Source organism: Anguilla rostrata, chromosome 13, assembly GCF_018555375.3.
Source record: "Anguilla rostrata isolate EN2019 chromosome 13, ASM1855537v3, whole genome shotgun sequence".
NCBI lineage: Eukaryota > Metazoa > Chordata > Actinopteri > Anguilliformes > Anguillidae > Anguilla > Anguilla rostrata.
This window is the reverse complement of record NC_057945.1, coordinates 36,937,613-36,965,222: the sequence shown is the minus strand read 5'-3', so window position 1 is coordinate 36,965,222 and position 27,610 is coordinate 36,937,613. Positions and strand designations below refer to the sequence as shown.

At 46.6% G+C, this 27,610-nt stretch overlaps 1 protein-coding gene and 1 long non-coding RNA gene across 2 annotated transcripts in view; one reads left to right on the top strand and one right to left on the bottom strand.

Moving 5' to 3' along the window:
- The window catches only part of lrrn2 (leucine rich repeat neuronal 2), a 54,002-nt gene that overhangs the window by 9,532 nt on the left and 16,860 nt on the right, over positions 1 to 27,610 (bottom strand). The window lies entirely within an intron of this gene.
- The window catches only part of LOC135237749 (uncharacterized), an 83,981-nt gene continuing 65,188 nt past the window's right edge, over positions 8,818 to 27,610 (top strand). The window contains exons 1-3 of the long non-coding RNA XR_010324903.1: positions 8,818 to 10,352; positions 10,760 to 11,021; positions 16,831 to 17,001. This is a non-coding gene — a long non-coding RNA (uncharacterized LOC135237749). The remainder of the gene's footprint in view (positions 10,353 to 10,759; positions 11,022 to 16,830; positions 17,002 to 27,610) is intronic.

Here is a 27,610-nt window from a genome sequence, read left to right as displayed (position 1 = left end):
CACACACACATGCACACACACAAACACACACACACACAGCCCCATACAATCACACCATCACCAACTCAGAGACGATCCCGATAACCCAGAAGCCGTAGACGCGAGAGACGAGGACGGAACCGCGCTCGTGAATAATATAAAAACCGCTACGGCAGCTGACGCGCCGGCGGAAGGCCGGTTGAAAATTCTGCTCAAAAAGAGGTCAAAACGAAAGGCGGACAGGAACCCACTGGCAGTTACTCTCCGCCCTTCAAACGAGGACGGGAACCTGGGCGGGAACGCAGGGGGGGCGGGAGGGTGGGGTGGGGGGAGGGGTCGGGTGTCTGGAGCCAAACCGGTGATGTTGACGATGCAGAATCAATGCGACAGTCCCCCGCCTCCCAGCACAGGGTTGACTGTTTTGTTTGTTTGCTCCCGTGTGAACTGGCAGGCAGCTACGGCTATGGGGGGAGGCGGGGATGGGGGGAACTGGGGGGGGGGGCTCCCACTGCATTGTTCTCATAACTTCAAAAGCACGGCGGTCGAGGAAAAAGGTGCTCGCCATTAAATTTTTAACGGCTCCACTTAGCGCGCAGCGATAATTCTTCTGGTTTTTTAAAGTTCCGCCAATCAAACTGAGTGTTTTTTTTTACCCAGGCGAATCCAAGGCCGTCCGCACTGACTTTAAAACTGAGGCTTCCTGAATGAGCGCGGGAGTCTACGCCTTATTAGCGACGCGCCGGGTCGACCCGAGCGGATCTCGGCGCTATGCCACGCGGGGCGAAGCGTCATTATTTCACGTGAATCGAGAACGCGTTGTAACCGCACTGATTACTGAGATTTCTGAAGCTACGCTCTCCCGTATCCCGTCTGACTATGAATTGAGCGAATCGCAGAAACGCTCAGGATATCTTTTCTGTACGTTACGAACACGCATACTGCAGATTAAATGCACTCATTTGTAGTTCTTGATAGTCTGATAGTCATCGTGTGAGGCTGTCTGCTGTTTGACTCCGACATTTATGTGTGCAGTATGGCGGCCATTTTTGGTGTTTTTTTTCGCGGAATATGCTGGGACTACAAAGGTTCTTCTTGAACAGAGGACCATCAACAGCAAATTTCACATTAATTCAGCCCTGGGAGGAGAGTTTTGCCTCTCTTCTCATTACGTCTAATGCATTCAGCCCGTTAATGTAATGTACCCTGTCCATCTCGTCCATTCAGCTCAATGGCTGTGACAGATTTTTTTTTTTTTTCCCCAACCCCCTTAAGGTGATACTCTTTAATAGCGGTTTCACCGCATTACATTTTGATACCGTCGCCGCGCGCTCTTCGAATCGGAGTTTGAACGGTCGTCTTGAATTGCGCTTTACGTTCCACGGCTCAGAGGACGTTGACCTTTTTACGATAATAAGATCTGTCTGACGGCAGAGGAGAAAAGGCTGGGGATTTGATGACAAACACGGAACAGATTTTCTGATTGCGCAGCGTCATTTCCACTCTGCAGCAGCTATGGCAGCAAGTCTAAGCAGTGATCATTGGAAAAAAAAATAAAGAGCAGTAACTTATTTCCCCTCCAGAATTCACTTCTGTCATAGTGCTGGTATTTAGTCTTTTTTTTTTTTCTTCTTCCCCCCCATCGCAATTCATCTCAGAGCCACCCTACTGCTGGTGCTGGGTTGGAAACGACTGCGGCGGCGGCTGCTTGCTGCAGAGTTGCCATGGAAACCAGATTCCCTCTTTTACAAGGTCACCGTAAAAGTTGAGGAAGTTCCACAATTGTGGCCTGGCCTTTCAAATACCTAGTCAGCAAAGGTGTGTGTGTGTGTGTGTGTGTGGGCGTGTGTGGGAGTGGGTGTGTGCGTGCACAAATGTAGCGCTAGTGTGTTCGCATCTTTGTGGGTGTGTGTGTGTACGTGCGTGTGCATGTGGGTGTGATTGTGTGTGCACAAATGAATTAATTTTCTCATCATTTAAAAATGAGTAGCACAAATGTTTATGTGTCAATGCAAGTTCTATGATGGAGTCCATTTGCGTAACTTTCCTAGCCTCGATTTTTAAATGATGAGACCATCCACTCGCAAGCAAAATTCAACTCATTGCGAGTGACTTTTCAAAGCGCTATGTATGCTGTGAGTTTCGGTTCTTCTCAAATCCTTTATTTCCTGTTTTACTCCCCAGAGTCCTACGAATCGTAGTTCTAACAACCGCAGAGCCCGGGTGCGACGGCCATTTCTTAAACCTCATTTTGACGAGCGGTCTCATCTTCGGCCTCTCGGGAAATTTACCGAGGGTGTGTTTGCGACTGGCTGCTTTCACCGGTGCCCGCGTTCGGCGATGTGCTCCGCGCAAAATCGAGTTTACAAACAAAGCACAACCCGTTTCGACGGCTGTCATGTTTGGTCTCACGTTGACACTCCTCTCGTACAAACCCCAGTACGTTCTGATTTGTGATTCCGAATTCTCCTGGAATGCTTGTGAGTGAGAAACGCAATACAGACAGGCTCAATAAGGAAGTACGAAGGTTACTATGGTTACCACGGTTGATGCGGTTACATTTCTCTTGTTTTTTAGATGTTCCCCATGACGTCTATTCCAACGATGAGAACCGAGTATTCAGTCTCTCCTCCAGGGGCCCACAACTGTCGTCTACCACTTGTCGTTTTCACATTTTTGACAGTTATGACAGCTTACGTTTTGAGGAGCCTACTCATGCAAAGCAGCATACAGGGTAACAAAACCGTAGCCCACGGAAACTCACACGCAAGTTGTAACCAGAACGATAAACAAATGCATGACTGTTGGGTTCATTTCTCGGTGTCTGGTCACTTCCGTACCAGTTGGATCGTACCACACGGTGGCGCCTTTCTGTTGAAATCGTGCCTAGACCGATGTCGACAAAGCGGGTTCGGACCTGGTCTTCGTGTTCAGAATTCCGGGAGGTTGCGCTTTTTTTGTGTGCGTGTTTTAAAAAATATATATTTTAGCAGGGAAGGTCCATTGAGAACGTGCTTCTGTTTTTCAAGGACGCCCTGGGAGAAATGGCCAGAGAGAACAAGTTGCAAGTGGGGAGAGAGAGACTGAGAGAGAGAGAGAGAACAAAAAAAAGAGGTAAAGTCCCTGGAGCAGTTTTCAGGTTAAGAGCCTGGCTCAAGGGCCAGCGGTGGAGTTCTTTCACACTTGATAAAACCGTGACAAGAAAGTAAACAAACTTGGTTTCAGAACAAACTCTACAGTTTGAAAACACATAGAGTACCTAAAAACAAAAAAAACAATTCTGCAGTGGAGGATGAACACCTGAAGATGCTGAACGTAGGCAAGGTGCTTGCTCTCAGTTTATCAAGAGGTTACTGTTCACCAAAACACATCATTAGCAGCTGCACAAGAGTATTTTGGTAGTTTATGGCCAGGAAAGTTCTAAATGGTGTTTTGTTTTTTTGATCCACATGTGATTGGAAATGAGCTTCTCTTTTTTTTAAGCTTCATCCAATCCTAGATCTGCTGATTTCTGGGTTTATGTGGATCATTAAAGAGATACAGGGGGGAAAAAAGACAAGCGCATGAACACACTTTTTAAATTAGTTTGGGAAATTCATTTCAGCAAGCACGGAAAAGTGAAGGATTCAGAGGATTCATTTCTTCTCAGAATGAGGCGTCATGAACCCTATAATGGGCGGCGGCTCTATTGGTTTAGCAATGACTTCCTGGTTTGAATGAATTGTGATATTTTTGCCTAGGGGAGCAAAAACATTTTGATTTGGTTCATACAAATGAGTGATCTGCACAGTACATGGTGGCTTTGTCTGTTATGGAGGTTCTGAGGCTCTTTCTCTCGCATCCCCACGTAAATAAACCATTTTATGTCCTTTGATATTTTTTCATGCTTGTCTGCCATCTTCTAGAGCAGCACAGCTGTGCTGGAAAAGTGCTTTCAAGTAAAACACATATTGTTAAATATGCTAAATGCTGGCAAACCATAAATCTTGTCATTTTAGCCTCGTGGGATTTGAACTTCTACTTCTTAATTTATCTCTCAACTGTAAACAGTATGCACCAATGCATGATGGGAACCTCACTGCAAAGAGTGTTTCTCTGACTGAAGAATTCCTAGCAGGGCTCGGAAGGAGATCATCAATGTAATTTGTTGTTATATCTGCATTGTGTAACAAAGGCATAATTAAAACATAAACAAAAAAAAACATTCAGGTAAGATGGACCGGCTAAACTCTTCCCCATAACGTCATTCTCAACCCTTGCATATTTTGTGCATGTTTACCTCAGACTACTCGTTACATTACATTTATTTGGCCGATGCTTTTACCCAAAGCGACGTACAATGAGTGCATACCAAAGGTCATTGGAACAACTACAAGCACAGGTCCGATAAGGTACAATACTCATTTTGTAACAGCTATTCATAGCCATGAACACATGATGTCCAGCACTGAGAGATATCATTGGAATGATCGGAAAGAAAAGGGACCTCACTACTGCCAATGTGCTGCAGAGACTCTCACCTCATTGGACCATTCAAAGCACCATGTTTTTCAGGCATCTAAAGTATCATTTTATACACATCCATGTCCATAAGTGATATCCACGAATAATAATAACAAATTGACTAGAGTCCTGAATTAATGTGTTAAGGGATTACAGTACGATAAAAATGTATTTTTGTGTTACGCTATAATATCCCATCATGCACCTGGGAAAACAGTTTTACAGCGGCCTTCCGCGGACTAAAGTGGGTTTATGGGAGATGATTCATCCGGAAAATGGAGCTGCGAAATGTGGCTTTGGCTGGCGAGCCTAATTACGACGGTCTGCGTTCTGCCGCGGCTCGCTCCGACGCCCGCCTCGCCTCCTCGCTCGGAGCAAATAGTAAATATGAACGAGAGCGGCGCGTACAGTAAACACACCTCCAGAACACTTCTGAAGCCGCTGAGTACGACCTTCCCCGGGCGTTCTGTGTACATTTTCCATGGCGACTGGCCCGTTAATTCTGTAGATCGAAAAAAGCGCTCAGCTTTCTTCCTCTGTCGGACTAAAAAAGCCTTCTGGGAAAAAAAAAAGATAGGGCGCTGGACCAGGTAACAGTTGGGAACCGTGCCATGTTATTCCAGGAAGGAAGGCCTTGTGGATCTTTGTTGTGAGCTCTCCCTCGCCCCCCCCCCCCCCCCCCCCCCAGCCTCATCAAAGTTTGGCGGGAAGGCTGTTTAGAAGCGTTAATTGCGGTTGCCTGACTGAATACGGATCAGGGCTAATTTCGTTTGAGCTGCAGACAGGGACGTGCATCATCGCTGCCCCCCAACACCCCGCCCCCCCCCCAACCCCCCAACCCCCCACCCCCCCGGAGTTCCCGGGTCCCTGTTACTTCCTCAGCGCCGAGCGAGCGAGCGTCAGCGCAGCGCAGACAGGCAGAACGGCGGGAAAATGAGGCGACTCATTTAGGCGCCATGGCGACGGGCGGCGAGCGAAGCCCGGTCTATTACCTCCCCGGCTCTCCCACGGGCTTCAATTAACAGACCCTAAATTTCTCCTCATTTTCTCCCTGTTTTTCTTTCTCTCTCTCTCTCTCTTTCTTTCTTTCTTTCTTTCTTTTTTTTATTTATTTTTTTCGAAGGCGCATACAATAGTAATTTGCACCTCCTCTGGATGAAATTGAGCGAATTGCCCATTAGTTCATTTCGCGTGGCGAGGGCGACCGAGCCCGTTGCACAACTAGAGGGCCGGCTGACGCTTTCATTAGGAATCTTTGTTAATTACCGCCCGCCCTCTGGCTTCGGGGTGGGGAAAAAAAAAAAAAAAAAAAAAAACATTCACGGAGTCGGCGGCAGGCTGGGTAACTGCTCAAAATGGGAGACTGCCGATGGGCGACATCTGCAAGCCGGGCCTCTGCTTTTGAAAGGAGTCAGCGAGCGAGATGGGTCTAGGACACGCGACTCGTCCAGAATGTGGCCCTTCGTCATTAGGTTATTGACAGTATTGACAGGAGGGGCACTCTGGGTGGTGCCCCTCATTCGTCTTCATTAGCGCTTTGGTCTCTGCTCCCACAGGGGGGCGCTGCAGAGCTGCTTGTCCGCACGTCGCCGACGCCGCTCCGCTCGGGGGACAGAGGGAACGCGTGCGTCGGTCGCCGCGGCGCCCGAGGGAACCCTGAGCCACGGCTCACTCCGCCCATTCCTTCTTTCAGCTTCCGGAAAACTGGGACAGGCTGCTAAACAACTGAAAAAAAAAAAAGAGAAAATAAATTTAAAAAGAAAATAAATCTTCCTGTGAACCCAGGGGGTTGGCTTGACTAGATTTTTATTTATTTTTTTGGTGGGAGTGTGGTTGGGGTCACAAGGACTGGTTAGGTTGTTTTTTTTTTTTTTGTTTTTTTGCCTTCTCTGGACTTAGCATGTTTTTTCTGGGTGGAACACAAATTATGGTTTCCTATATGTGTCTTTGTACATGTGATCTTGACCTGCTTCACATGGCTCTCTGGCTTTGCATCTCCCTTGTGTTGTTGTTTCCATCTGTGAGTGGGTTGAAGAAGTTTTACGGATTTTCTCAAGACTGTCGTTTCTCTTTGGTCCTCCTAGCCTCCCACATTCAAGCTCAATGAAGGTGTGTGTTTCCCTAAAATTTGCCCCAAAATCAGCAACCAAATTTTACACCCAGCCAGGTTAGCATTGCATCAACACCTATGTGCGTAGCATGCCCATATGCATGCAGCACATGTATGTAATGTATGTAGGTGTACCATCAAATGCTGAGAGATTCAGGAATTGCTATAATCTATCTTGCTGCCTTTTACAGGAAATCCATGCCTTGCTAACAGCATTCTGAGTAAGATACAGATACACAAACATACGCACACAGCTGTAAATGCACACAATCGCATGTTCATACACAGAAATGGTAAATGTGTAGACACACACACACACACATTCTCACACACAAACGCGTGCGCACACACGCACACACCTTTACTGTCTGTGAAGATGATGTGTTGAACAGTGGTACACACTCACTTTTACTGCTCACCCAGAATCTGCTGTGAAGGCAATACACCTGACACACACAGTTACAATCATAAGATTCCCTGGGGAGAAAAAAATAAAAATAAATAAAACAGGGCATTTTGTAACACCTGTATATAAAGATGTGCGCATGCACACACTTTCACACTCAAACACCTCCTTTTACTAGACCAGACGCATAATTCTGGACCTTATAATGACTTAAATCTTCCATTAGAAAAGCTGAGATAATAACAACCAGAAAGACTGGTGCACAGTTGACTTAAGCAGCCTCTCCTCTTTAACCTTATAAAAGATAATGAGGTGTGTGCGAAAGTTATTTTTGCTCTCTCTCTCTCTAATGAACTGAAGTGTCCCCGCTCTGAGAATCCGTTTTGAGTGTACAGTACAAACGTACATCCTCACTTGTGTTGAGTCGCACAGGATTCGCGCCTCGCCCAGTCTGAGTGAGACTCTGCGAGAGTTTACATTTTGCTGCCGCCAACGTCACAATTCTTTTAGCGAATGATAAGGTACCGGTTAATGAGGCACTAGAATACGAAGCTTCAGGCTCAGGGTTCAGATGAGGAACGGTGCGCTTGTAGAACTGTGTGCTCGCGGTAATAGCACTTGATATCAGGTGACATCCATTACTTTTTTTTTTACACAGTTTATCTGGTCCTCACTATGTACTCATTATTGGCGCATTATTTCTAACCATGCTGATCTGCCCTAATTCTCTGTGTGCCTCTCAGCTTCTGAGCGGCTGCAGGCTTGGACAGAAAAGAACGGGGATAGCGCCTATTTCACAAACCCCTTTCGCCCTTTATAATAAATTCACCTTGCCAGTGGTATGGTTTTTAAAGCCCTATATTTACCGGAGGAACTGCACAGGCAGGCAACATCCGTTTCTTAGAGGGCGCGCGGACATAGCAGGCTACTAATTTATTTATCCGAACTAACGGTTCCCCGATGGCCAGGGTTGAACACCTGGCACAGGAGCCGCTAAAGAGTGGCGCATGAATATTTCAGCAATCGGGGACATCTCCAAACTCCCCAGTTTCTTGTACCGCAGAGTGCTCTCTCTCTATCTATCTATCTCTCTCTCTCACCTGTATCTATATTTTCCCTTTCCCTTTTTGCTCTCCGTAGTCTTTAAAGACAGTGTGATATTGTTAATTTATTTTTTGGCAGGCCTTTGTTTTGCCCTGTTTACACGCGTTGTGCGTGCGCATGCTGAAGTTTGTGGAGGGGGGGGGAGTTGTGCAGGGAGAGTGCACGAGGCGCCAGTAAGCGTCACAGCGAGCGAGGCTCACCTCCGCTGACGCACCGCGGCTTTCGGTATTCGCATCCAGCCTAATGAATCACTGCTGCTGTTGGGAATTTTTGATTTAATTGTCGACGTGCTTTCGAAGGCACAGCGTTCCTCCAGATCCGTCTCCCTGGGACAGCTGCCATTCGTGCAAGCTGGGAGGTGAGGAAAGGGGATGATTAAGGAGTGGGTTGGTTGATGTTTGAAATAACAAAATGAATCCCGCTTGTCTCCCTTTGCCCTGGTTCACAAACTGAATGATCGTGACGTGTTGGACACAAACTCGGAAATACACATATTCGTAATGGCGTGCACAAGAGACGAAGTACTCTGGATTAGCACTGTTGTTTGGTAATGCCATTGTGAGGAAGTAGTCTGTGGGGACAGGTGTTTTGGTGTTTTGGGAAATTAAAAGAATGAGATTAGATTGACTGCAAATGGGATCAGAACTCGCAAAAAAAAAAAAATATATATATATATATATATATATATATATATATATATATATATATAAAGCCCACCTTCCTTTTCGTACGGTGAAACTAGGTTTGCAGTTGAATAGCGATCGTGATGCTGCTCTCATGAAGCGGAAATCCCTTCATATGTTCTATGCCATGCATCATGTGTAAAATAATTAGGTCTGGGTCCATCTTGAAATTTGACCACAATTGGATTTTAAAAAGCCAGTATAAAAAACCATTACCTTTCTTCGAGCTTTTGGACCGCAGTAAAGCTGACCTTTTTTACACCCGATTCTAGTTTATAAAATTCAAAGCAGAAACAGAAGGCATCCACACATTTTCCGCCATCTGTCAGTATAAACTTCAGTCCTGACACAACTATGAAATCAGGAGCTCACATGGGAATGTAAATACATTTGAGGGAATATATAGTTCAAATAAACCGCATTATATTAACCGGTATTTATTTATTTATTTCCCAGGAAGGGGGAGCATCGGGGAATCGGCAAATCAATATTTTCTCGGCCTACGTTGCTGAGAGAATATTCCCCTTCTATTAAAAAGAAATATTGCCTTTGGAGGTCAATGCATGGGAGTGATTTTTCTCCCCGGCGTTACGTCGGGGCGGGAGATACTCCCACCTGTTTTGTTTCTATCAAAGAAATTGCTCTGCAGATGGAGCGCCGTACCCGTCCATCACTTTCAGTTCGCTTTGATTTGACACCGGCGCCACTTGCTTCCGTGCGGGCGAATCGAAATGGGATTTTTTTTTTCTGATACACCTGCGGGGAGGAGAGGGCAGTGCAGAGCCGTTACTGGGGCTTGATTCCCTTCCACTTTTATTTATTTATTTATTTATACGTATGTACTTCTTTATTTATTTATTTATTCGTAATAAAATCAGACTGTGCTTCCTGCGCCCCGGCGTATTGATCGCCACGGCTTTGATAAATGACCCGGTTTCTCCAATGTGCTGACTGATACACTATAGCCACTCTCGGAGCTCAATCTCCAGCCCGGAAAAGGAATGGCTCCAGCGCCGGAGTTTAACTTTGATTAACTAATACCTCCTGCACACTGCCGAGCGCCAGCCGCGCGGCGCTGAGATATGACCCGGAGCAGGCACTTTACGGGGCCGCCCTGTCCATAAATTCCACCGGCCGCGTGCGCCTCGCATCGCGCCTGCGCCGCCGTAAGAAACTCCGGGCGCCTCGGGTTCGTATGATACCTTTTCGCCGTCGGCGTTACGCGAGAAAACAAATGCTTTTCTGTTCTTGTTTTTTTATTTTATTTTTTATTTGTGTATTTATTTGTTTGTTTTTATTTTCGTGCTTTCGCATTTGCCACACTACATTTGCAGCAGCAAGCAAGCAAGCGCGTTTTGCAAGCCCCAGCTTGTTTTCAGGTGGTGCCGCTAGCTCTTGCTGTGCGAATAGTGTTAGTGAAATCACCGGAGAGCTGGACGCTATGGAAGCGCACATTTTCGCAGTCGTATTCGTCCTGGGAATTTCAGTGTACCTGACGCACGATCACAATGGAAGCAAAGCTAAGGGACCTCGAGTCAAGGGCCTGTGGAATCTTGCCTTTACTCAAGCGGTAATGACTGTGCCCACACCTCTTCTCTTGTTTCTTATACTCCCACAGTTACTCTTTCGCAGGCTTTTTGGGAATTAGTGTTTTTTTTGTCCCACACATCTGGAGTCTTCAGGTCTGCAAGCATACAAAAAAAAAAACTTTGAGAACATTTTGATTGCAGAAATAAATAGGAAATCACTGCTTCTTGTTTCCTCGCTTTGACGAGTAGCGAACGAAAGATAATTTCCTAATTTTCCTTTTTTGCAGAACACTAGCAGATCTGTGCTCTTGTGCATTTGTGAAACCCCCCTAATGCTAAATTCAGTCTGATTTGGTTTTGTGAAGTGCCCTTAATAATCACCATAGCCCTCTTAGTCCCTTTATCAGAGTCGCACGTGGCTGATTGTTCCCTAAGAGAACTCCTGCAGGCCAGGACCTGCTCTGTGTCCTTTGCAGGGATGTGAGCAATGCCTACCCAGACAGGAAGTCAAGTCCCAGACAGGAAGTCATGGTCTGCAGGGACTGGCGATGGCGGAGCGACTGCTTGATGTGGGAGCTGGTTTCGAGCGACCGTGGACCCTGTTCCTGGAACCCTGCCATCCCTCTCCCTCCCTCAAATCCTGCTGCCTTCCACACGTCCGCGGGACAGCACCGCCCACTCTCTCCGGAGGCCAATTACGGCGCAGTCAGGTAATGAGATGCGGAATGCCGTCAACAAACTCTCCATGCAAGCAGGCCCCAGCCCTACCTCTGGGTGTGTGGGATCCACAGACAGCCAGCCACTGCCGCTAATTGGTTTTTAATTAGCTTTAGAGGCAGCAGCCCCCCCCCCCCCCCCCCGGCCACGCAAGCATTGAGGGCCATTTAGAGCTGTGCTAGGAACTGGTGGGTTGGGGGTGGGGGTGGGGGTGGGGTAGTGGGGCTGTCACTACTCAAATTTCTCATCTCTTCCTAATTCTGTTTTTCACCATCTCTTTATCACCGTGACTGTTTGTCTGTCTCTCTCTCTCTCTCTCTCTCTCAGCCGGCAGCGCCTCTGCCACATCCCTTCTTTTCTTTCTCCTTGCTCTGTGGATTTTCGCTCTGTTTTAATGATGCTCCTGCAGCCAGCCTATTTCTTTCTTTATTTTATTTTATTTTATTTATTTTTTGGTGTTTTGACTCTGACACGGCCGGCGAAATCACACTAAAGCTTCATTATACGGGAGCCCGGCTCCACACCGCATCCTGGCACGACTGTATTTTCCGTGACAGCTCATTATGGTTTCTGTGGTCAGGCAATGATAGCGGCGGCGGCGGCAGCGGAGTGTCACTGTTTGTGTAAAGGCGTTCGCAGCCTGGCTAACGGTGACCCTGCGCGCCCCGGCCCGGATGCCTGCTGCCTGCTCGCACGACACGGAACGCAGCTGCTTTCAGACCGCGCTGGGACTCAATAATGCAGGACAAGGCTCTCAAACAAACCGGCCCATTTCGAGTGCCAAATTATACAAAAATATTCAATTTCACCGTCTGCGATCTTTCTCTTTTTTTATTTTTATTTTTTATAAGCGCGCATTTACTTCACGGTAATATATCTACTCTCTACAGCAACTGGCTACCGTGCTCTGTTTATTGGCAGGGATCACCTGGTCCAGTTATGGCCCTGAGTTGTAGACTGTAGGACTAGTGGCTACGGGAGTACAACAGTGCGGCAATAAAAATGTGTAATTTCAGCTACCTATCAAACGGACCTGCACAGTGGATATGGAAATGCAGCATAAAGAGACGCCAAGCGCAGTGCAGTAGTATTTTGAAAAGCATTATGCTTTCAGCTGCATTGCTATTCAGCATCTTTACCTGGTACGTTGGGTAAAGTGTCTAATATATCTGCCTTTTTTTTTTTTTTTTAGTATTTGTCCACTCTGACAGCGACATGAAACGTTGTTTTCTCAAACTTGGCTGCTGTGATTTGGGTAAAGCGTAAGCCTTTCTTTCCCCTTTCATATTCTTTGCCATAAACAGCATTTTCTTTTGTCAATTTGTACGGAAACTATTTTTGTGTTTGACACAGCAGTGCAGTAAATTGTACAATAAAGGTCTAGTGAAGCAGGTTTCAGTGCAGATGTGCGTCCAGCTGTCTGTATAAATCACAATATGCAGTCAGGCACCTTCAAATGTTACACACAAATGCACGCATACCTGCAGACACACACACACACACACACACACACACACAGAAACACTATATTACCACCTGTCCTGTTCTCTTCCTGTTTATTTCACTGCAGCCAGTGGGCCAGTTACAGAACCTACTTGTTCTCTCATCATTAAAGACAATCACACAAATGTAAAAAATGCACAAAGCACAAATTAGGTGTAAATCTGCAGAGAAGTGTAGTTCCTCATTGGCTCAGATGCGAGAAGGAATCGAGCATATGTTACTGCTGCAGTAAATGACAGCAACGGACTGAAAAGATACCAAGTTACAGCCAAACTCTCACCAGATGTTTCACAAAAACCAAACCAGATCGGTTCCAAAACAGAGCTATCCATGTTTTTTGTTCATGGAACTTGGCCCTGTGTTTCTTCATCTTGCTACCTCTACTCTCAATAGCTTTTTCAAATTTTGAGTCGTGTCAAAGAGTAAAATCTATAAATTCAGGTGTTCAGGTGTCAGGTAGTACTTTCATATTCTGCCCTAGAAAGTAATGAAACATTTTGGATAAGATAACACCGCAAAACCAGCATACCTTAGTGAGATTATTATTAATAAACTGCTGGGTGCCAAGGGTGTTTGGTCTGACTTTTATTATGTTTAATCTTCCTGCCAATTTGGGGGAAAAGATGCCAATTAAATCAGGGGAATGCCAGCTGTGCGAGTGGTGGCACTGTAGCAGATTTAAATTTCCCACTTTGAAATCCTATAACTCTTGACCCATTTCACGTACAGCCGTGAACGTAAGGTGCAGCGTTGGCTGAGCTACTCTGAAAGCGTAGTTGTGCAAACTACCAGATACTTCACACTGAAAGTAGTTAAACCTCAGCAAAGCTACCCTAAAGAGAAATGTACTGTAGCTTGTGAAACTACAGTTAATCAAAAAAAATGTAGTTCAAGCTACTTTGTAAAAAAAATAAATAAATAAATAGTTAGCAAACAATTATCATCATCGTTCTCCAAAGACATGATGTGCATATGAGCAATGCCTTCTTTTTGTACACAGGGAGAACCACTATACAGCTCAGTGGGGAGAACCAGCAATGTTTGGCTATTAAGGGGGAGAGAGAGGAGGTGGTTTTTGGTCAAAGGGGTTTGGAAAAACATATTTTAGGTAGTTGGTAGTTCCTGTTGCTAATTGCACCTCAAAATGGCAAAAAAAGTAATTAACTACTACAACCACTGCACACATTTTTATGTACTTGAACTACCAGCACACTGCTGCAAAGTGTAATTAAGCTACTAGTTTAACTATGTGTAGTTAAACTACTCCCTAACACTGTTAGCTTGTCATACCTCTCTCCTCACAAAGAACAAATTGGGCTCACTGATCCATGAAGTGTGCCATCTCAAATTTTAAACCGTTTTGAATCAAAACAAAAAACAAAAAAAAACCCCTCAAAATCTATCCTCCTGCTAGATGATTTGACCAAATTACAGCAAGCCTTCTATAGCACCATGCATAGATGACTGTGTATAAATGTTACATAATATATCAGCCGTACCATTTCTCCCTCCGGTGTCGTTTAACTCACTGCAAATTTGCGAATGGACTTCGCTGAGAAACTGGTGAGTAGTTAGTTTATTTAGATGCATTACAATAATGTTGGCAGACTTGCAGTTGGAGGCAGTGACACGGAAGCTGGAGCGTTATCTGTTGGCGCGTCAGTAAACAAAGTCCCCAATAAAACGGGGATGAGAGAAATGGGTTCCCAGAGGGCTGTTATATAACGGTTTTCCTCACCAATTACTGTACCTTGACTTAATTAGTTAGGCAGCTGTATACACCGAGGCCTGTTTACTTGTAGATTAGACCTCAGCAAAATGTCACACTGGGACGCGTTCGCCGTCTTCGGCTGTCATTCACGAGATCGCGCGGAAATAGAGTTAAAAATGTCAGCATCTTGAAATTTATTGGACTCATTAAGTAAGGAGCAGATGTGGCCCACCCCTGCGATGAAAGAGAAATCGAGCGGGTCCGAACCGCTGAATTCTGTGCAGAGCAGCAACAAACGTTGCCGCGCTTTCCGTGTCTGTCCTCCATAGTCTCGGGTTGGAGTGCAGTACGGGAAATAACGTTTGGGAGGACGTGGCGTCTCTTTTAAGAAGTGGCCACACCAAGCGCAACCCGTGGGTTATTGTCGCGAGCTTCACACTCATGCGGGCAAAAAAAACACATCCTTCTTTTCAAACGAAAAGGTGTTGCTGTGGCTTCCACAGCGGGAACGCAAGCGAGCCTGTGTGGTAGCAGGCTGAAAAACATCTTCTGAAATATCCACGGTGACGCTCTGTTGTAGACACTCTGCTGCACACACTCGGAGTGTATTCAATAGGTGAGCGTTTGGAGTTCCTGTGTAAGTCGCGCAGCTCGGGGTTCGATTAGTTGTCCTAGTTCTCCCTTTGAAGTGAGGTGCCAGAAGAGAGGGTTCAGTTTTGGGGTCGGTCTGAAGTCGTGATGCTACGATGGACTACAGCACTACGTAAATAAATAATCGTTATTGTTTCTCAAAAGACTAAATCGGTGTATTTTGACGCTTATTTTCTGTTTCTGGTTTCAATTAGTGTCGAGTGCACACAAGCAGAGCTAGAGCTAGGATTTTGTTGGGCCTAAACAAGAATGAAGCAGGGAGGAGCCAATCGCAGACTGGGGGGGGGTGGGGGGTTGGGGGTCGGGGCATTGGGTTAACTGATTGCGGGCTGGGGAATTGGCGTACGCAAGAACAACGGCATTGAAAAAGCTATTCACACCCTGAGAATACCGCACAATTATATTACAGGCATTTGGCAGACGCTCTTATCCAGAGCGACGTGCAAACAAAGTGTATAACCATAACCAGGAACAAGTATGACGAAACCCCTAGAGAGAAGTACCGGTCCAAGTGCTGGGAACAACCGCATAGTTCAGCTTGGACCCTGCAGGTTAAACTGATTAACACTAACACAAACGAGAACAGCAACAACGCAGTCTATGGAAAAATACAAGCAGTAGTTTAGTAGTAGACAGGTGCATTAACTAAGTCACCTACGAAACAGCTACCAAGTTACAACAGACAATTAAAATGTCTTTAAGAAAAAAATAATAATGCATTTTAACCTGTTTTAATTGTGTGGCCCATGGATGGCTGTGGCCCCAGAGGACCGCGTGGAGCGTTGAGGCCAGCGGCCGGCTCTGCACGTGACTGAATCTCCCGCCACTGCGCCGCTTCCCGCTCTTTTTTTGCGTACGCTGTTAATTGGCCTCGTCTCCCGGCGCCCTGTTATATCCCCTAGGTCAGCGAACCTGATAGACTGATTTGCCGATAAGTCATCGACCGCAAAAAAAAAAAAAAGCCGGGATGATCCTGGAGAACCCTCATTGCACTCCGAGGCCACAGCTCTCATTCGCTGATGGGTCGAAGCTCAGATGGCCCTTTCGAACCCCAGCTGACCTACGACGAGGAACGGCGGCAACACAAGGGCCAACGACCTTTTAACCCCTTTACCGGGAGAGCGGCTGAAGAGGACGCGCGCGGGTTAGCGTCCTACCCCATCCTTGGGTTACGCGTCACAGGAAGCCACTACGCCTGCGAAAAGCTTCCATCACATTAAGGCTCAAATTAAGAAATTAGCGAGCGCAAATGATCTAGGGAAGCCGTATCAATTTCCACCGAGCGGGTTCCGGTGGGAATTCATCTCCGCCTCCCGAAAATAAATCTGCGCTCGGCGCTGTGGTGTTATGCCCACGCTGGCCGTTTCGGAGGCTGAAGACGGCCCACAATCCCTAGCAGGGCCTGGTGAAGGCGTGCCGGCAGTACCGCTGAATGACTTCCTCTCTCTCTCTCTCTCTCTCTGACGTGGGGGTCAGGTTGACTGGGGAAAAGATGGGCTTGAGGGTGCGGTGGGCTGGTGGATGGGGGGGGGAGGGGGCGTTGGGGGGGAGGGGATGTCAGAGCAAATTTATCCCTGGCGCTTAATGGAGCCCCTGGACACCAGAAATAAATTGGCTTGAACCCCCCACATTACAGGCATGACATCCCCGTGTCGCACCGGGGCAAGTCTGTCGCCATGACCGGAATGAAATCCCTCCACCCTGACGGTGGAGAGAGTGAGTGGGATGGGGGGAGGGGGGGCCTCGGTGCGGTAATGGGGATTCACAACATTATGTCCTTCAGTATAAATCAATTAAGGTGGCCCCTTTCGCGAGCGACCCCAAGCCCTTTGGAGTTTTAGCGTACGATTCGCCGCTACGCTGTCTCCCCTGCTAACAGTATGTGAAGAATTTGCACAGGGGGACGGTAAAGTTGCATCTGTTTGTTTCTCTCTCAGGACTCTTCTCTGGCTTGTTCACGCTGTTGGCTGTTGGGATCTCCCGTGGACCCTCTACGAGGCGGATTCAAAAACTACGATAACTGGCTGGGTCGATTTTTTTGGGAAATTGAATCTCCCGTCTGCCTCTGTGCCCTGATTAAGGTCATTGGGTCTGTGGTCTTCTGGTAAGTCCAGCTCAGTTTTCTACCCAGAGAAAGTCCTTTCCACTCTAATGGCGGCTGGGTGGCTATGACGTCATGTTATTGCAGCATTCGCGCGACTGGATTTGATTGCTCACAGAGAGAAGGGGTTTGCTAATGGGTCTGCGGACTGGCTCTTGCACTCTCCTAAACGGGGGTGAAAATAGAATAGACTGGAACATGTCCTAAATACACAATTATGAAGCACCCCCCCGCCCCCGCCCCCCCTACACATGCACACACACACACACACTCACAAAATGCACGCAAACCAACAAACACACTTTCTAAATGCCTCGTGAGTCAACACTCTCTTCAGAGGACAGAATCTAATCAAAAATAAGGGTGAAGAAAGGATTAAGAAGGATAAAGATGTCTTCAGAAGGGCTGCCAGTGTTGCTAAGTGAATAAATTCATTAGTTTTGAGTTGGAGTGCTGCAAGTCTGCAATAAGGCAGATTTTTAAATTTATTTTTATTTTTTAAATACAGAGAGAGAATTTCGAACAGACCTGGGAATGACTCTACCCCCGATGTGCGTATGTCCCATTAATGAATGCATGTGTAAAAAAAGCAAAGCTCTTCTGACTGTAACACACAAACTGTATGGTTTAGCTTATCTGCACAGCACACGCACACATTCTCAGTCAAGTCAACATAACAGGAGTCAGCACTAACATTACATTACAGGCATTTAGCAGACACTCTTATCCAGAGCGACTTACACAACTTTTTATTTTTATTTATTTTTTTACATTGCATCCATTTATACAGCTGGCTATATACTGAAGCAATGCACGTTACGTACCTTCCTCAAGGGGAATTAAACCTGCAACCTACTGTTTTTTATCATATATATCATACTCATTTTTACTCTCTCACATTGATGGACTTTTATGTATTATGCTGTTTTATGTAGTGTATTTGCTGTTTTGTGGTTGTCATTTGTATACCTGCCCAGGGACAAACAGATGTAAATTAGCTGCTAGCTAACTCAATTGGTGCAATTACCTTTTAATTGTGCACTGTCCCTGTAAAAATAAACAATAAAATAATAAATAAATAATAATAACCTTTAGGTTGCGAGACCAGCTCCTTGCCCATTATATTATACTGCTACTCCAAATCAAGCACAGTTTTAATCAATATAGTGATCTGTGGGAATATCCAGTGGCCGTGATGCCACTTCTGTGTGTCCTTGTTGGGTTGTTATTCAACATATATTCTTTATGAGGAAGTGAGCCTCACAGTGGCCTCAGGAAAGAGCGATATGCCAGGGGGAGGATGACTGGCTATCCCACGGTGCATGCGCACCATAGACCGTAGAAGAATATGGACAAAGTCACTGTGATGCCGCCAATTAACTCTCAATGGGCTTAGTGAAGAGGGTTTTGAAGCTTGGGAAATGTAGTTCATGGGCGCCCCCATATTGTACAAATTGGAGCCATTGGACTGCGCAGTAGGGATTTTGAAGTTGGTCGTACACTAAGTGCTTGAGATACAGTGACTCGGTAGTAATGCAAACTGTGCCTGATTCGTGCACATAATATTATCGGCTTGTCCAAATAGCACAACAACTTAACAAATCGGCATATGTGGAGGCTAATTAGACAAAGAAAAAACACCTACTGCGACTACTTTTTCTTGTGGAAGAAAATTATTGACTTTGTGTTTTGACCGTATTGTTGCCGTTGACTTACATTAAAATGGATGGCTGAAATGCCTATACTGGAGCCAACCACAGTGGCGCTAGTGAGCAGTGTCTCTCAACAAGACGAGGAAGCGAGCTTCAAAAACACAGCCCGGTTTTGGCCACTTGGTGCGCACTCTCACTCACTCACACACATTAGGTTTGCACTGATGGAGATATCACTTTCTGACAGTTCAAACGTGGCTCTAGATCTTTCCCTCCTTGAGCAATATGAACGCTTTGATAAGTGGCTTCAAATTTTTTTTTTTAAAGAGGTGTGATGTATGAGTATTCTGTAGATAAGTGAGTCTGTCCGAGGGCAGGTGGCACCTGGAGCGACTGAGCTTCGAGCATCTTAAAATTCAACGGCAGAGAACGTTTTGATGTGAAAATAAGCTCGCGCTCGTCTGTGAAATGAGCTGCCCATTTCGGAATTCCAGGCAAATTCGGTCCATTGAGAAACCCGGGAATCCCAGATAACGAGGACTGAGGGTTCCGGAAAAGCGGAATAACACGCTCTCAGAAAACGGGGGAAAAAAAACGTATTAAAATGTGCCTGAAAAGGTACAAACGCTTTTCACCGTGGTGGTACCCTATCACTACCTAAAATTGTACCACTAGCCAGAAATACATAATTCATTCGCACCTATTTTTACCTGTAAAAGATATAAGTAGCAAAGTAGTGTCCAAATAGAACATTATTGCACTTTCAGAGTACATTTGGGAAATCTGTTCTGTAAAGAACAAAAATGTACCTCCACTGCATCTTTACTTCTGAGAGAGCATCCATATACCAATATAGTAAATATCTGTTGGTATTGCATTATTATGCTGTGGCTGCATTCTAACGTGATGCCGGAGAATGAACACGTACCCCGTGTTTAGGCTACTGATGATGTCATTCAGCTCTGCCGATAACTTCCGATGTTCCTCTTCAAAGAAGAGGACGTTGAGGAAATGGCTGGTCCAGGCCGACAGACAACGGAACAGAAAAGATCTTCAGATCTAGGCCTACTTCTCGGCGTTAGGTGGGACGGCACAAAAACAGATATGTGTCTCGCGTGTCATAAAATTGGATTTCAGTCTCCTGAAATGACCATCGTGAACACTGCCTTGGTTTCCCCCTGCTGAGCGTTTAAATTTAGCCCATTGTTTCAAAGTCGGCATGGCAACCGCTGACAGGGCTTAATATAACAACTGCTTTTAATGGAAATTGCATTTGTTTTGCGCCCTTTCTCTTTCACGGGGTGTAATCAAGCATACAAAAATGCCATAAATCCAATTTCTACTTTACAGGGAGCAGCAGCGCGTTCATTCATGTTTTTTTTTTTTTTTTTTACTTTTTTCGGTGCATGAAACCTTCCAGGACTTGTTCCCGATTAGTTTAATTTACCCCCAGGGACGTGTTACAAAAGTCGTTTATTCTTACAAAGGGGTTCCACCCCCCCCGTTGAACGGTAACCTGCTGTACCTCCGTGCAGTATGCGTTGTTTCTCAAAGAAGCCAGAACCAAGTCCCCGGCTGCTAAACTTCTGCTCAGTTTTCCAAATTATTATTTTTTTTTTTGCGAAGGAGAGGGAAATCATTGCCGGAATGGTTCTAAAATGAGGGAGAAGCTGCGTTGTGTCCGGTCTGCAGCGAATAATTAAAAACTGCGCTATATAAAGCTGATACCCCCCCATCTCTCTGTTCTGCAGGTGCTTTTACGTCACGACTTTAAAATTTAGGACAAGAGCCTCTCGCTGAAACCCAGGAGTTGAATAAGACGTTTCCACCATTAGCCCCCCTGACCCTTTTGAGTAATGCGCCCGTACATCTGTTCGATGTGCAGTGCAACATATAATCATTTTACACGTGTGTATATATATATTTTACAAGGCGTAAAATCAGCTGAGGCCAGCATGTTTAAGGCTCCTCCCCATCGATCTCGTTCCGTTCCGCTACCGTCGCCTGTCTGCCCAGCCCATTCCCGTGGACGCTGGAATACCCATGAACCTTTGGTCCGTCCTGGGGGAGTGGGCGGGGGGGGGGGTGCGGTGACGATGCCCGGATGCCCTCCATGGCAGATATTGTTGTGTCCGGAACTCCCCGGGGCCAATTCATCATGCTTTCACCCACCCCCACCCCCCACCCCCCACCCCCCAAATTTCCCTCCCATTTCTCAGCACCCGTTCATAATGAGCGCGGTGAAGAGTATCTTACCAGGCCCAAATGGCTCACTTCCTGCCCCTGCTTATGCTTACACGTGTATACGCTTAACTTTTAAACGCAGGTCCTCCGGATAATTACCGATGACATTAAAATGATTTATTGCTTGTGCGGAGGATTGTATACACAGGAAACTGGGCCTTTTGTTCCCCCTCTCCACATTAACAGGCATTGTGGATCTTTTATTTTTTTTTTACAAACACACGTGCTTGTTTCCCAATGGAAGTTCATGTAAATAAACTGGTTTTTTTCTTGCATGCTTCAGATACTGTGATAAAACAAACCATTTCTTCAAGGATTTGTGTTTTTTTTTGTTTGTTTTTTTTTTTCTTCTCACATCGTCAGACCAGTAATGGAATCGAAGGTTGAAAATAACACCAGCCCGGTGCGACCCGAATGTCCTCGCGGGCACCGGCCCCTCGACTTGCAGGTGCCATCTGAAGATGAAAGCAATTTGCTGCGGCAGGGACTTGTGCTGGGGATCTGAATGGGAGGCTCTCTGATGGATGCTTTCTTCCAGGGCACCCCTGGGTGTAGTAACGGCTACGTTTCGGGGTGTGAAAACCGTAGACGCCGATTTTCCAGAGCGGGCTCGGCACATAGACGGCGTGAGGAACAGAGAGAGTAGCACGGGGGCTGCAGTGAGAGCCAAGAGGGGTCACTTTTTTTTTTTTTTTTTTAACGAAAAAAGACAGTGGACTGGTCCTGGCAACAAGAGCCAAAATTCAGCCTTGCGCTGGACGGAGCATTTAAGGGGTTCTTTGCCAACTCCGGGCATTCATTTATCTTCAAGGTGATGGCGGGGGTGGGGGGTGGTGGGCGGGGGTGGGGGGGTTGGTTGAGAGGGTTTTTTTCGGGTGTTTTTCTGCAGCCTTAAGGACGAGACGTCTGGATCCTTGAGCCCGTCCTCCTCTGCATGCAGGGCCCGGTTCTGTACGGCCTGTTGTGTCAGCGTGCCCCATCCCAGACACTAATCATTTCTGTCTGGGACGAGGAGCACACCAAACACCTGAGATCTACTCTGCTTTTGTACTGTGAAAGGAGGAGAGATGGGGAGACAGAGTGTGTGTGTGTGTGTGTGTGTGTGTGTGTGTGTGTGTGCGTGGGTGTGTGCGCGTGTGCGTGTGTGTGTGCGTGTGAAAGGAAAAGAAAGGGGGAGAGATTGAGAGAGAGAGGGAGGGAGAGAGATGACTAGACATGGAGATAGAATCAGATGGAGAGGGAGAGAGAGATGGGGTGAGGGTGCTTGTGTGTGTGAGTGTGCGTGAGAGAGAGAGAGAGTGTGTGTGTGTGTGTGTGTGTGAGAGAGAGCGAGAGAGAGAAATACCTATGGCCACATAGGTAGTCCTTTTAGCATTTGACTGAAAGTCAGCTGACCCCGTCAGAGGTAGCTCACTCCGATTGGCCGAAGAAAAGGATGCTGCTACCTTGCACCAGGAAACGGAAGATCTGTCAGCCCTCAAGTGTCATTGAAGATTTATATAAGGTAAAGATTTGACCACGCCTATAGCTCAGAAAATGGCGCATGACTGACAGCGGTGTTGCGGATAAGGCGGCGTTACAGATAATTAACTGCCTTGTAATAACTAACCTTTCTTTGTAACCTGAAGGTCACAGGTTCAATCCCTGGGTTTGGACACTGCCGTTGTACGCTTGTGCAAGGTGCTTAACTGCTTCTGTGTATATCCAGCTGTATAAATGAATGTTATGTAAATGATATGTAAAAAAAAAAAGAAAAGTTGTGTAAGTCGCTCTGGTAAAAGCCTGCATCGTGAGAGACAACAATGTTACGGAAAAGACATAATAGTGTCACAGAAAAGACACCTGCCCTCCAATCAGAAAGCCTGCATTTCTGTATCACATCTAAAAACAGAATTACTGGGAGAAGATAGGGACTTGGTTAGAATTTGGAGTTAGTTGGAATTGGTAAGTGGGGCCAGTCAGTGTCCTCCAAAATGAGAAAAGAGAGAGAATGACAGAGAAAGAGAGTAAGTTGAGCAAAGTGAAATTGAGAGAGACATTCTGTGGTTCAGAAAACCCTGTTTGCTGAGCTGCAGCCATTTATCTGCCCGAGTAAGAGGCTCTTAGCAGGGTGGCAGAACTATGAGCAGGGGTGAGCAGGGGCGAAGCCACTCTCTCCTCCCCCATGAGTGAGAGAGGACATTGCAGCTACGCCTCCAACCCCCCCCCCCCCCATCCCCCGCCCGCCCGCCCTCTCTAAAATAGAGTAGTGAATGTGAGCAGAACATTGAGATGGATGTACTGTAGGTCACCTTTAACTTGACTCTGTTTGACTGATCTCAGGCCAGTTGTAGGAGCGATGGGCGGCAGTGTAGTATAATGGGTAAGGAGTTGGTCTTGTAACCTGAAGGTCACAGGTTCGATTCCCAGGTAGGGAACTGCCGTTGTACCCTTGGGCAAGGTACTTAACCTGCATTGCTTCAGTATATATATCCAGCCGTATAAATGGATGCAATGTAGTAGTATATCCAGCTGTATAAATGAAATCAGTGTAATCTGGATAAGAGCGTCTGCTAAGTGCCTGTGATGTAAAAAATAATGAAGCTCCTTGTTATTTCCTTCAGCCTCTCTGAGGCCAGTGTGCTGTGTCTTTGTCCATAGCTCCCCACTGAGGAACAAGTGTTTAACATTCCCCCAGCACTAACAAGCCTGCGCACGCTTGCTTTTTTTTGGGGGGGGGGGGGTGGGGGTGGGGGTGTGACCCCGGTATCTTTTATTCAGCCGCTGGTGCGGGCCGCAGCCGTCGCGGTGCGCTCAGAACTCGGTCCCGGTGCCCGGGTTTTCCCCGCGACGTGTCATCACGCTTCGCCCCGGACTCTGTTATTTGGGCCGGACCCCCGGTGGGGTCCAGGCAAACAGGGAAACGGAGGTGCGCCGTGATTTAAGGAGCGCGACCCCAAAACCCCGCGGAGAGCCGCGGCTCTAACGCCAGGGGAGCACCGGCGGGGGGGTTCTCAGGCAGCGGGAGAAACGCTTCTGCCCTGCCTCGGCTGTTCGGTTTGAGCGCCATGGCAACCGCTCTCTTTGACTGGGCTTCACCTGAACGGGCGCAAAAAAAATTTCACGGGCGCTGTTTCCGAAAAACGCACAAGGGTATAATCAACCGAGTCTTCTTCTTAACCGTCGTGCCGTTTTAAACACACATTAATTTTCTTTTTTTTTTAAAAAAAAAATGAACCCGTTTGTTTTTTTTTTTTTTATAAATATATATATATATATTTTTTAAAGAAATGCTTCTGCGAGTCACAGCAAAGTGGCGGAGCCGCCATGATTGGGTTTTTCTTTGCTAATGAGGCGTGGCGCTCCAATAAAGCTCCCTCTCCCTCTCTCCTCCCAGCGATGTCTCCCGCCCGCACCCCCCCCTTCCCCCCCCGTATCAGACCACATTATATATTCATAGCTGCCTCCCACATTTAGCCTGCCTATTAAATATTTGCCGTGAAGCCCTTTAATCAGAAATGTTTACATTTAATGTGAGTTTTTCTAGAGAGCTTCGTAAGGAGGGAGAAGGAGGGAGGGAGGGAGAGAGAGGGTGGCGAGAAAAAAGGGGGCAATTTAAATGCAAAAATCACTGATATTTACAAAAGTAGTTAGAGCCGGTGTGCATAAACTGGGCAAATTTTAAAAGGGTTATAGCGAATGTGCCGGGGGGGGGGGGGGGGGCAGGCGAACCAGAGGCGAGGTGCGAAGGGTGTCGTAGCATTGGGCTGTGAACGCAGCGTGTGGGGGGGAAGAGGTAGCGGCGCTCCAAAAAAAAAAGAAGAGCGTTGTGATGGCGATGATACTTTGGAGTTGGGATCAAAGACGATCGCGGTTCTGACGGAACGTGAGATACAGTCACACAGAAGATCTGGCGAAAGACACCTTCGGCTTAAAAAAAAAAAACACGCTTTCAGAGAAAATTAATGAACACATCTATCAACGCCACATACTGCGTTTATCAACTGTGAAGATATGAGGACTATCTCACGTAGGCTAATTACACGTAATTATTAGTCATTAGTGAGTGTCGGGAGTTTTGGCAGGTGATTTTACTGGGGATTGGTCTAATCTAATGAATCCAATCTCCTAAAGCGCTGGAACTGATGGATGCTGTTGAAGTTAATGCGTTGTCTGGATGTAGACTAGCCATATTATTACTGCATTGCCCAAAAGAGGCTACCAGGAAGCTACAATGTGTTTTGGTCTCTGTCAAGACCCAAATTAGTCATGTGTAGAAAACATTGCTGTCCAGGGTATAAACATTAAGTCTTCTTTAAAAAAAATAAAAAAATTAATAATGGTTTATATAAGGACGTATTTGTATTACTAATTTTATCTGGCAGAGATAAACATTTGTCGAAGCATCTTTGACCATAATTGAGTAATAAATTGAAACAACATGTCATCACAAAACTGAAATTTATGGAATAATATCACAAAGGAATTGAGGGAGGGGAGGGGGGCAACGTTATTCTTTCTGAAATATTTTACCTAAAATTTAACGACAAAGCACTTTGAGACTGGATTGAACGATCTCTGAATTTCCCCTCCCTTGCTGAATTCCACCCCAGCTGAGACTGATTGACACTCGAAACCTGATTTGCCCCCCTGGGCAGTGCGCCTACTCTGTAGTAAATGAATTAAATGGGCAGTTTGCCCACAGTGGAAAAGTCTGTGGTGAAGTTGACTTGCGGCATGCGGGTTATAAATGAGCCTACAGTAGTCTCCCCTGATTAAAAACAAGGCCCACTTCCCTCTTTCCGTTCTACTGTGAATCTGAAGCTGTGATGTCATCCTTGCACCACGTGATTTTTTTCACCTCTTGGCTCACAGCCGGCTGACAATAGCAAAATAATAATAATCGCAATATATTTTGTTTATATACTGTAGCGCTTGTCAAAGTTCACAAAGATGCATTACAACATAATTGCATGAAACTGCATACATGCATTCAACAAAACAGGGAAAAAGCCAACAAAAAAAGACAGGTAGCAATCCAAACAAAACAGCAAAAAGTGCATAGCAATAAAATGAAGCAAGTGTGAGCAGAGCAAAATGAGGACAACATCCAGACAACAGGTTGCGTTAGTAAAATGTACGGTGTTGGAGAAAAATGGCTATTGTTAGACTGCTGTGTGCTCTGGTGAAGATGTAGTCATGCAGTCTTCTGATACAAATGTACAGTATATCCCAGTCAGGTTCAAGGAAAAGGGGGAAGGAAGGATGTATTGGATCTTTTTTGACAGGCATCTGAAAATGTCACACACACTGGCGAGTTCAGCCAGCGATGGCACTGTTTGTTTAAAAACAATTTGATTGTGGTGGCGGATACCAGACATCCCCTATACGCACACACACGCGCGCACACACGAGCCACACAAGCTGTTGCGGGCAAGGCTGCCGCCGCCGCCGCCGCTCGGCATGATGGGATATCTCTATCGAGCGTGTCTCTCTCTGGCCCGTTTGTCTCAGCCGTGTCACGGATCAGCCACTCTGTCTAGATCAGTGTCTCCATCACTCGCCCCCCCCCTACCCCCCCACACCCCCCCCACACCCCCCCCCCCCCACCCCCACCAGTGGTCCAGTCCACCAGGCAGCCATCTCCTCAGTCTCTGTGATGCCGTTTATCTGTCATCGCAGCAGCCCCTCAGGCTGATCCCTCTCTCCAGCAGTCCCTCAGGCTGATCCCTCTCTCCAGCAGCCCCTCGGGCTGATCCCTCTCTCCAGCAGCCCCTCTGGCTGATCCCTCTCTCCAGCAGCCCCTCTGGCTGATCCCTCTCTCCAGCAGCCCCTCTGGCTGATCCCTCTCTCCAGCAGCCCCTCGGGCTGATCCCTCTCTCCAGCAGCCCCTCGGGCTGATCCCTCTCTCCAGCAGCCCCTCGGGCTGATCCCTCTCTCCAGCAGCCCCGTCCAGTCCTCATGGCGCTCATTTTGTTTTTCACGTTTGCCGTTTTTTTCGCCGTTTAGCAGACGCTCGCGCACATTACGTTCTTTCGCACGCAGTCCCGGTTTATACAGCCGGATATGTTTCACGGAAGCAATTCAGGTTAAGTACCCTTTCGCTCGAGGGTACAGCGGCAGTGCCCTCCCCGTCTGCGTTACGAGCTCAGTCCTCCAGCCGTTATGCTAAACGGCTGCTGTCTATTCTTTCGGACTGAAGAAGAATCAGATGAAGAAGAAGAAGGATCCCTGCATACCGCATGTGACCAATTCGCATAACATTTATGATGTTATGACCCGAGTTGACTCAATCACATTCTCTCAGCTGTTCCTGACCTCAAAACCAGGAGGAAGTTGTTCAGATATTTCTTTTGAACGATTCGCACATTTAGCGTTTCGCTTTAGCCTGATTTCTATGGTACGTAACGGCCGCCGTTTGATAAAATAGCCCAGACCCTCCAATGAGGGAGGTGCTGTAATGGACGGGAAAGTTCTTCGACGGAAAGTCGACTAAAAAAATAAATCGAAAGGTGGTGTGCCGAGCGTCTCAGGCAGGGTTGCTACTGTAGTGCTTTTTCGCTAAAATATCCGTGATAAATGTGTGGTGGGGAGCCAGGTAATTTGCCCTGGGTGCCTGCTGAGCAGATGCATAATGCAAATTCACTGTTCTCGTATTCAAAAGGAGCTTTGCTGGCACTAAGCATTATCAGGCGCCCGCAAGAAGAGTGAAATGAAACAATGGCGATGCTTTTTTTTCCT